The following is a 10,667-nucleotide window of genomic DNA, read 5'->3' as shown; positions in this document are numbered from 1 at the left end:
ATGGCTGAAATTTTTCCAGAATTGGTGAAAGAAACTGTTAGTTTCCTACCACAATGTAACAAGTTACCATAACTTAATGGCTTAAGACAACACAAATTTATTATCTTACAATTCTGTAGGTGAGAAGTCCAATTCAAGTCTCACTGGGCTAAAATCAAGATGTTGGCAGGTCTGTGTTCCTTTTTGGAGTCTCTAGTAGAACACCTGTTTCCTTGACCTTTGCAGTTTCTAGAAGCTGCCTATATTCCTTGGTTCCTGGCCCTCTTCCTCCATCTTCAAAACCAGCAACAGCAGGTCAAGTTTTTCTCATATCACATCATTTCTGACCCTTCCTTTTCTGCCTCCCTTTTCCATAATGAAGGACCTTTGTGATTATATTGGGCCCACCTGGATAATCCAAGATCATCTCTCTATTTTAAAGTCATCTAATTAGCAATCTTATTTTCATCTGCAACCTTAATCCATCTTTGTCAGGTAACCTAACATATTCATAGGTTCTGAAGATTAGGACATGGACATCTTTGAGGGTTTATTAATCTGCCTACCATAGACATTAATCTACATGTCCAAGAATCCCAATAAATTTTAGGTAGAATAAAAAGAATCTATGCCTAGTCAAAATCCATACTTATTCATGTCATAATGAAACTTCAGAATGCCAAAGACAAAGAGAATATATGAAAATAGCTAGGGAGAAGAGAGATTTCCTACAAGCGGACAATAATTATACTAATAGTTGACTTAACGCAACAACTAAAGTCAAAGACAAAAGAATATCTTTATTCTTTTAAGAACAAATAATAGTCAACTTACACTTATTTACCCAAAAATTGTATTTTAAGAACAAGTGATGGGGGGGGATGAATTGGGAGATTGGGATTGACATATATACACTAATATGTATAAAATAGATAAGTAATAAGAACCTGCTGTATAAAAAATAAATAAATAAAATTCAAAAAACAAAAACCCTTCGGGTGACTTTGATTGTTTGCTGATTTTCAGAAGTGTTTTGTGTGTGTTTTATGGGGGAAAGAGAAGGAACTCTTAAATAAATCTAAAAAAAAAAAAAAGAACACGTGATAAACAATTCTCTAACCAAGTGTAAACTCAGAGAATTTTCCACTCAAAGACACTCAAGATCTTCTAAAGGGCACACTAGGCTGAAATTAAGCACACATGGATCTGAGATGCAAGAAAGAATGATGAAAAAAGAAACTGCAGAATATGCATTAGCCAGACTTTTACTACAATATGCTGCATAATAAACCACACCATAAATTTACCAACAATAAGCATTTATTCTCATGCTTACTGGTCTGCAGGCCCACTATGGTTTAGCTGATCTAGGTTGCCTCAGCTCTGCATCAAGCTTCAGGCTGCAGATTGGGCTCAGGCTTGCTCTTCTTGTCTCATTCTGGGTGCAAGGGCTGAAGGGGAAGTAACTATTGCTGACCAGTGTGTGTATCTCCCACTAGATTGCAAGTACTTTGGGGAATGGCGAGGAGCATACTTTATTTACTATGGAATTCCTGGTAGCTTGTACTTTGCCTAATACCAAGTGGGAATTCAAGAAGTTTTTGCTAAAGAGATGCATAAATCAACCATAATTGCCATTATGAATTGTAAGTATTTTACAGTTATGAATTGCGTTCATAATTGCCAAAGAGCCCAGCAAGTGTTAGTACTTAGTACATGTCCAATAATATATTTCAGCACTTTAAAGGAAAGAGAGAGGCACTTCCCTGGTGTTCCAGTGGCTAAGACTCTGCGCTCCCAATGCAGGGGGCCTGGGTTCGATCCCTAGTCAGGGAACTAGATCCCACGCACTGCAGCAAAAAAGATCCCGCGTGCCACAACTAAAAGACCCAGCACAGCCAAATAAGTAAGTGTTTAAAAAAAAAAAAAAAGGTGGGCTTCCCTCGTGGCACAGTGGTTGAGAGTCTGCCTGCCAATGCAGGGGACATGGGTTCGAGCCCTGGTCCGGGAAGATCCCACATGCCGCGGAGCAACTAGGCCCATGAGCCACAACTACTGAGCCCACATGCTACAACTGCTGGAGCCCTCGCGCCTGGGGCCTGTGCTCTGCAGCAGGAGAAGCCACCACAATGAGAGGCCCGTGCACTGCAATGAAGGGTGGCCCCCACTAGCCGCAAATAGAGAAGGCCCGCACACAGCAGCAAAGACCCAATGCGGCCAAAAATAAATAAATAAATAAATTTTTTAAAAATTAAAAAAAAAAAGTGGCCTTGGTGAAGTTGCCTAGTGTGGTGGTGCAGCTCCTGGCAGAGGTGTAGCAGTCATTAATTCTGGCCATCATCAGTAGCTCCTTGCGCACAGGGGCTGAGATGATGCCACTGCCCCTGGGAGCAGGGATGAGGCGCACCAGCACAGAGCCACAGTGGCCAGTGACCCTGCAAGGGACGGTATGGGGCTTGGCTGATCTTGTTCCCTCAGTAGCATCGCCACACATGGACGATGGAGAGCTTGGCCAGAATGATGGCCTCATGGGTGGCAGTGGCTACCTCCTTACAGCACTTGACACCCAAACCAACATGTCCATTGTAATTCCCAATGGCGACAAATACCTTGAACCTGGTCCGCTAGCCAGCACGGGTGTGATTTTGCACACGCATAATCTTCAAAACCTCATCCTTGAGGGATGCCCCCAAGAAAAAGTCAATGATCTCAGATTCCTTGATGGACAGAGAGAAGAGATAGATCTTCAGGGACTTGATCTTCATGTCCTTGACCAGGCAGCCCAGCTTGGTGACGGTGAGCCACTCCTTGTGGCTCCTTGTCCTCAGCCTTGCCTCCATGAGCTCTGCAGTCTCTGCCCCCACCGAGACCCAGGCCACAACCCCGGGCCCAGACGCTGCTACCAAAGCCTCTGCGGAAGACACTGGGGCCTCCGACTCCAGGGCCCCGGGGCCTCTGGGCCCTCCCGCAGCACTGCCGTCATCCACCATTTGGTATTTTTAGAGCGAAGAAGCTATACCACATCTTCTTTATCCATTCATCTGTCGATGGACATTTAGGTTGCTTCCATGTCTTGGCTATTGCAAATAGTGCTACTATGAACATTGGGGTGCATGTATCTTTTCGAATTAGAGTTTTCTCCAGATACATGCCCAAGGGTGGGACTGCAGGATCATATGGCAACTCTGTTTTTAGATTTTTAAGGAACTTCCATAATATTTTCCATAGTGGCTGCACCAATTTACATCCCCACCAACAGTGTAGGAGGGTTCCCTTTTCTCCACACCCTGTCCAGCATATTTTATTTGTAGACTTTTTAATGATGGCCATTCTGACCAGTGTGAAGTGGTACCTCATTGTAGTTCTGATTTGCATTTCTCTAATTATTAGTGATATTGAGCATCTTTTCATGTGCCTTGTGGCCATCTGTATGTCTTCTTTGGACAAATATCTTTTTATTTCTTCTGCCCATTTTTTGATTGGGTTGTGTTTTTTTTGTTATTGAGTTGTATGATCTGTTTATATATTTTGGAAATTAAACCCTTGTCAGTTGCATCATTTGCAAATATTTTCTCCCAGTCCGAAGGTTATCTTTTCATTTTTGTTTATGGTTTCCTTTGCTGTGCAAAAGCCTGTAAGTTTGATTAGGTCCCATTTTGTTTATTTTTGCTTTCATTTCTGTTGCCTTGGGAGACTGACCTAAGAAAACATTGGTACAATTCATATCAGAGAATGTTTTGCCTATGTTCTCTTCTAGAAGATTTATGGTGTCATGTCTTATACTTAAGTTTTTAAGCCATTTTGAGTTTATTTTTGTGTATGGTGTGAGGGTGTGTTCTAACTTCTTTGATTTACATCGGCTGTCCAGCTTTCCCAATACTACTTGCTGAAGAGACTGTCTTTTCTCCATTGTATATTCTTGCAGAGGTATTTTTTTAATTCATAAGTTATCTATCTGCTTTTATATTTGAACTTAAAATGTTTTTTTTTTAATTAATTTATTTATTTTGACTGTGTTGGGTCTTCGTTTCTATGCGAGGGCTTTCTCTAGTTGTGGCAAGCGGGGGCCACTCTTCATCGCGGTGCGTGGGCCTCTCTCTGTCACGGCCTCTCGTTGCAGGGCACAGGCTCCATATGTGCAGGCTCAGCAGTTGTGGCCCATGGGCCTAGTTGCTCCGCGGCATGTGGGATCTTCCCAGACCAGGGCTCGAACCCGTGTCCCCTGCATTGGCAGGCAGATTCTCAACCACTGCGCCACCAGGGAAGCCCCTAAAATGTTTTTTAAAGTTTTATGAGAAGTTCTGAAATGAATTTTATAAATTTACATTGAAACATGACTATTTATGCCTGAAAGTTCTTTTGAAATTAAAAAAAAAAATTAGAAAACCTTATTTTAATTTTCTTTAATTAAGGGCTTTTTTAAAAAATTTAGTTTAATATTTTTATAATATCTAGATTAAGGCTACTTGATTTCTAAAGGAATCACTGGGTCTGAAGGTTTTCCTTGTCTACTCCTGTTCCCCCTCCTTTTATCTTTCACAGACATTGCCCTAAATAAATCTATTGTGCTCCTAATTCCTTCTTGACATCTATTTCCTACAAGACCCAGTCTTCACAAACACTGGTCATATATTCCTTTTTCAGTAAACAGACTCTCAAGAAGAGAATTTGGGGATTGGATTGCTTACCTAGCAATAGCATAGCATAAATTAAGTGAAATTAGAACACTAGTAAAACATGCAGGGCTGCTTCATGGGCCTCTGGGCCTCACTCTCAGAAAGGCCTTATACTTAATTTTATCTTTGAACTTGTGTTTTGTAAGTGAAGTTCAACAGGACAATAAAGTAGTCCTTTGGGTAAGGGAGATACACTTGGGGAGAAAGGAGGCAGCACATGCAGACACAGGTTCAGACCTGTGGGCATAGCAGACAGCCTGGGTGTTGAGCAATTGGTCTGACAGCCCAGCACACTTGCCTATGCCTGGGCCAGGGTCTGGGTCCAGACTGGTATTGGTGATGGTGGTAGCAGCAGCACAGAAAGCAGAGGTGGCAGCATCTACATAAATACTAACTCTCTGGCCTGAGTACCCAGACAGAAACTGCCAGTGATCTGGCAATAAACACTGTCAACAAATTATTACAAATTATTATAAAATGAAAGTGTACACATGGATATTGTAATAAAACATATATGAGAGTTATTAAACTCACTTCAGTGAGTTTAGATTCTGTTAAAAAAGAGAACACAGGCCCAAAATGGAGTCACTTGTGCTAAGTCCTATGTGAGCAAACCAAGATTTAATGCCTAACCTAACTGCAGTTTCAGCCTCTCCCAGGTATGTAACCTTTCAAATTACCTGGTCAGCACTAGTAAGGTAATTTGCCCTAGAGACCCCATCCATCCCCTATAGGAAGGTGACTTGGCATGAAACATCCACTCTTTGCTAGAAACTTCCTTTTCCCACCCCCTTCTGCCTATAAAAGCCTTTCATTTTGTACAGCTCTTCAGAGGGAGCTCCTTTCTATTTGCTAGATGGAATGCAGCCCAATTCATGAATTATTGAATAAAGTCAGTTAGATCTTTAAATTTACTTAGTTGAATTTTGTTTTTTTAACAATTCTAAGAGTTTACAAATAAAAACTGAATTTAAACATTGTCACATTTAACAGAAAAGAATACTGTTTTCATACAAAGCTTCAGGTGAACAAATTATTAAGAAAGAAGACAATTTTAAATTAATTTTTCCTTTTAATTGAAGACAATTATAGAATGCATAGACAGCCATCTTGAATTTATACAAATCAGAAAACCACTTTCAATTTCTTATGACTGTTACAATTACAGGAAATGTCAGAGGAAACATTAAAATTCCATTGCATAAATTTTCATTTACAATGAAATTCAGGCTTAAATGAAACTGATGTATATGCAGAGTTGTCTTTTTAGAAAAATTATTCCATCTGAATTATTAGCTCTATACAAATTAAAAGATATATTTCAAAATAATTTATCAGAAACTTAGCCCAATGTTTTCATAGTCTGTATAATGCCTTTTTTTCTATAAAATACTCTTAATAGCTCCAGTAACAGTTGCATCAGCAGAAAAGTCCTTTTCAAATTTTAAAATTATCAAAAATTATTTGCCATCTGGCATTTACCAAGACCACCTGGTGTAGCTTTCAATTACATTGAAAATGAAGTTGCTAAAAGTATCATGATGGCCTACCATAATGAATTTGCAGACAAGCAAGCCAGAAAAATCTTATGATCAATCAAGATATCACATTAATAAAGTATTATTTATTAAACATTAGGACACAAAAATCAGTTTTTAGTAAGTTTATGTTGTGACTCACCTCTGTATGTTTTATAAATAATAAAAAATTTTTAAAGGAAAAAGTTTTATATTTTAGTACCTTTTTTTTTTTTTTTTAAGAAATTCACGTTCTTTTATTTATTTATTTATTCATTTATGACTGTGTTGGGTCTTCGTTTCTGTGCGAGGGCTTTCTCCAGTTGCGGCAAGTGGGGGCCACTCTTCATCGCGGTGCGCGGGCCTCTCACTATCGTGGCCTCTCTTGTTGCGGAGCACAGGCTCCAGACGCGCAGGCTCAGTAGTTGTGGCTCACGGGCCTAGTTGCTCCGTGGCATGTGGGATCTTCCCAGACCAGGGCTCGAATCCGTGTCCCCTGCATTGGCAGGCAGATTCTCAACCACTGCGCCACCAGGGAAGCCCTTTTAGTACCTTTAATAGCACTTGTTTCCTGCTTTTTGAACAAGGGTTCTCATGTTTTCATTTTGTACTGGGCCAAGCAAATTATGTAGCTGGCCCTGAATCCATGGCATGTGTATCAGTCAGGGTTCTACCAGACAAACAGAACCCATCATATATATAACATATACATATATGTACTGTTTCTCTCATACATATATATATATATATATATATATATATATATATGTATATTGCAAAGAATTGTTACCTTAAGCAATCTTGGGGGCTGGCTAGGCAAGACTGAAGTCTGTAGGGCAGGCCCTCAAGCTAGGAACTCACGCAGAAACTGAAGCTACTGCCCATTAGATGGAATGTCTTCCTTAGGTGTTTTCTTAAGGCCATTGAACTGACTGGATGAGAATAATCATCTAATTAATAACAATAATAGAGGATAATCTCCTTAAAGTCAAAGACAACAGAAATTAATCCCATCCCACCTACAAAATTCCTAATAGCAACATCTGGGTTAGTGTTTGATTGAATAACTAGGTGCTATAACCTAGCCAAACTAACACATAAAACTAAGCATTACAGGATGGGACAATGACATGATTCCTTAAAATGTAATCTGTTTAGGATGAAGGGTCCAAAAAAAGCAAGGCTTTGAGAATTCAAGTATGGGCTAGCCTAGTATAGTAATAAAGATGACCACAAGGTGAGATTTGTTTTAGTTGTACTGGAGAATAAAAGAATATTCAGGACTTCCCTGGTGGCGCAGTGGTTAAGAATGCAGGGGACATGGGTTCGATCCCTGGTCCAGGAAGATCCCACATGCTGCAGGGCAACTAAGCCCTGTGCCACAGCTACTGAGCCTGCGCTCTAGAGCCCGTGAGCCACAACTACTGAGCCCGCGTGCTGCAACTACTGAAGCCGATGTGCCTCGAGCCTGTGTTTTGCAACCAGAGAGGCCACCGCAATAAGAAGCCCGAGCACCGCAACGAAGAGTAGACCCTGCTCGCCGCAACTAAAGAAAGCCCGCGTGCAGCAACGAAGACCCAACACAGCCAAAAATAAAAAAGAATATTCAGTAAGAATAAGAAAATGTCAGGGTGTTGAGCTCTGAGCTCAAGGAATAGGTAGAGAACCAGAGAAATTCTATGATAACCTTAAAAGAATTGATCTCGCAACTGCCTGGCAGACAAGGCCCCAAATTTAATTTTGCAGATAGAATTACAACAGAATACACGACCTCACCAAGTCTTTTATGTTAAGATTAGGATATTAGTTGGGAAGGAGGGAAATTCTTGAGACTTGAGTTGGGGATATTTGGATGGACTCAGACAAAACTGGGAATCTTGTACCTTCAAATTTCCCTGCACCTGCCTTGCAGGTGAAGACAGAACCTCCTTCCCTGCCTGAGTTTAAGGATCTATCAAACCTTGCCTAAGGCAGTAATCTTGCTCTAGGGCAGCAGTCCCCAACCTTTTTGGCACCAGGGACTGGTTTCGTGGAAGACAGTTTTTCCATGGACGGGGTGGGGGGGGTGGTTTCAGGATGATTCAGGTGCATTACATTTATTGCGCACTTTATTTCTATTATTATTACATTGTAATATATAATGAAATAATTATACAACTCACCATAATGCTGACAGGAGGCAGAGCTCAGAAGGTAATGAGAGCGATGGGGAGCAGCTGTAAATACAGATGAAGCTTCGATCGCTTGTCCACCACTCACCTCCTGCTGTGCAGCCCATTTCCTAACAGGCCACGGACTGCTATGGGTCCGTGGCCCGCGGGTTGGGGACCCCTGCTCTAGGGGATGCCTAATCTCCTGAAGACCCACCCCCACCTTCCTTTCTGCCTCCAGAAGCCAGTTAGCTCCCAGGATGCCTTAAGGGGGAAAGCGCACAGTGTTCCGAAGAGATATGCAAATGTGTATTAATAGGAAACTAGGAAACTTGTGGGAATGGATTCTAAGAGTTTTAGAGCAAGGAAGATGGAACATAACACCAAGTTGGGCAAAATTTATCAATATAAAGGTTCTGACTTGTGAGTCTGAATTCAACATTCAAACCGGAGCAGCTGAGATTAGTTTGCTTGATTAGCAACTAACAGCTTGCTTGATTAGTTGACTGAAACCTAGACTGAGCAGTGATTTGAAAAGAAGACATCCTGGTTTAAGTTCTATTTGTGATTGATTTTTTAAATATTCAAAGTAGTTTTTGAAATGCAGAGGAAACATATGATCATTGTAAAACCATTTATCTAGTAAAAAGGTATCTAATATAAAAAATTAGTACCCAGACTGGAGATTTCATTCCCCAGAAGTAACCACTGTTAACTGTTTGGTGTGAATCTTCCAAATCTTTTTTTTTAATGTGTATGTAAATATGTTTATTCTTTTTTTATACTGTATGTGAATATAAAGACATACTTTTTAAGGACTGAGAGTAGGAATAAATCACATTACTACCAGGAATGCAGGAAAGAATGCAAGGAGTGTTGAAACCCTGCAACTCAGATAGGGACTTGAACCTGGTCTTTTAATTGAGATCACACACCTGGTCTCAGGACTTAATGAAGCTCAGGTTCTTGATGTCTTGTCGCAGAGAGAATTCAGTGAGGGACAAAGTGATAGGTAAGAAGTTGGATTTATTTAGAGAGAAACACACTTCACAGAGTTTGGGCCATCTCAGAAGGAGAGAGGTCCCGAAATATGGCGTGGTTAGTTTTTATGGGCTGGGTAATTTCATAGGCTGATGAGTGGGAGGATTATTCCAACTATTGGGGGGAAGGGGCAGAGATTTCCAGGAATGGGCCACCACCCACTTTTTGGCCTTTTATGGTTAGCCTCGGAACTGTCATGGCGCTGGCGGGTGTGTCGTTGAGCATGCTAATGTATTATAATGAGCATATGATGAGGCTCAGGGTGCACTGGAAGTCGAATATTCTGCCATCTTGGACTTAGTTCTAACCAGTTTTTGTCATGTCCTATGGCTATGTCATTCTTTTAAAGGTTGTGCCCTGCCCCCTTCCCTCCTGTTTCAGTGTCGTCACTACAAGGACTCTACATCCTAAATTTTCTAAGCTGAAACTGATTTCAATATTCTACCCCCTTATTGGACTATCAATCAAATCAAATGTCTCAAGCTTAGATTTGGAGAATATGGTTATCATAATTAGGCCTCAGAAACTAGATACATAATGATCTGACTATGCAGAGGGAGTAGATAAAGGTGTATCAGATGAATAAGATTAGGTAAGAAAAGACAAAGCAAGGCAATGAAATTACAGGCTCAAAGGAGTTTGTACTTGATTTATTTTTGATTTGGATTTGGAACTGTTACAGATCTGACAAAGGATGTATCCTGCAAACAGTTATGAAATATTCCCTGTGTCCTGGCCTTCATATGACAAACAGATCCACCTCATGAAATCCTGCAAATTCAGCCTTCTAATTAGGGCTCAACTAATACATTGTGAAGTTTCTTTTTTTTTTTTTTTTTTGGCCACAGTATCTTATTTCCCCGACCAGGGATCAAACCCATGCCCCCTGCATTGGCAGAGCAGAGTCTTAACCACTGGACCACCAGGGTAAACGTCCCCATTGTGAAGTTTTGAGTAAATTTTTCACCTCTCTAAGCCTCAATTTCCTCCTTAATAAAAAAGGGCTAATAACACCTACCTCACAGGATTAATGGAAGGAGCAAATGAAAGGATATTTATATGAAGATGGATTTAAAACATAAATCATCATAGAAATAAAGGTCATTATTATCTCAATATTACTTTATGTAATAATAACTTACTATGTGCAGGCACCCTTCTAAGGGCTTTACATGTATTAACTGTATCAATTAATTAAAACAAGGTTTAATAAGATGTACAACAAATAATTATTCATTTTATATACTGTGAAGGCTTTAATTATTTCATTTAATCTTCAAAACGACTCTGTAGGAAGTTACTAC

General features: G+C 40.3%; 1 pseudogene across 1 annotated transcript in view; it reads right to left on the bottom strand.

Annotated features, from left to right (window-relative positions):
* Window positions 1–359: 359 nt before the first annotated feature.
* LOC309667135 (small ribosomal subunit protein uS5 pseudogene) overlaps window positions 360–10,667 on the bottom strand; it is a 97,497-nt pseudogene continuing 87,189 nt past the window's right edge. The window contains exons 5-6 of the transcript XR_014268485.1: window positions 6,725–10,648; window positions 360–6,395 (exon numbers count right to left, since the gene is read on the bottom strand). The product of XR_014268485.1 is annotated as a small ribosomal subunit protein uS5 pseudogene (transcript). The remainder of the gene's footprint in view (window positions 6,396–6,724; window positions 10,649–10,667) is intronic.

The sequence above is a fragment of the Balaenoptera physalus genome (assembly GCF_965194825.1).
Source record: "Balaenoptera physalus genome assembly, chromosome: 9".
Lineage (NCBI taxonomy): Eukaryota > Metazoa > Chordata > Mammalia > Artiodactyla > Balaenopteridae > Balaenoptera > Balaenoptera physalus.
Note: the sequence above shows the minus strand (reverse complement) of the source record. Positions and strands in the feature narration are given on the sequence as shown.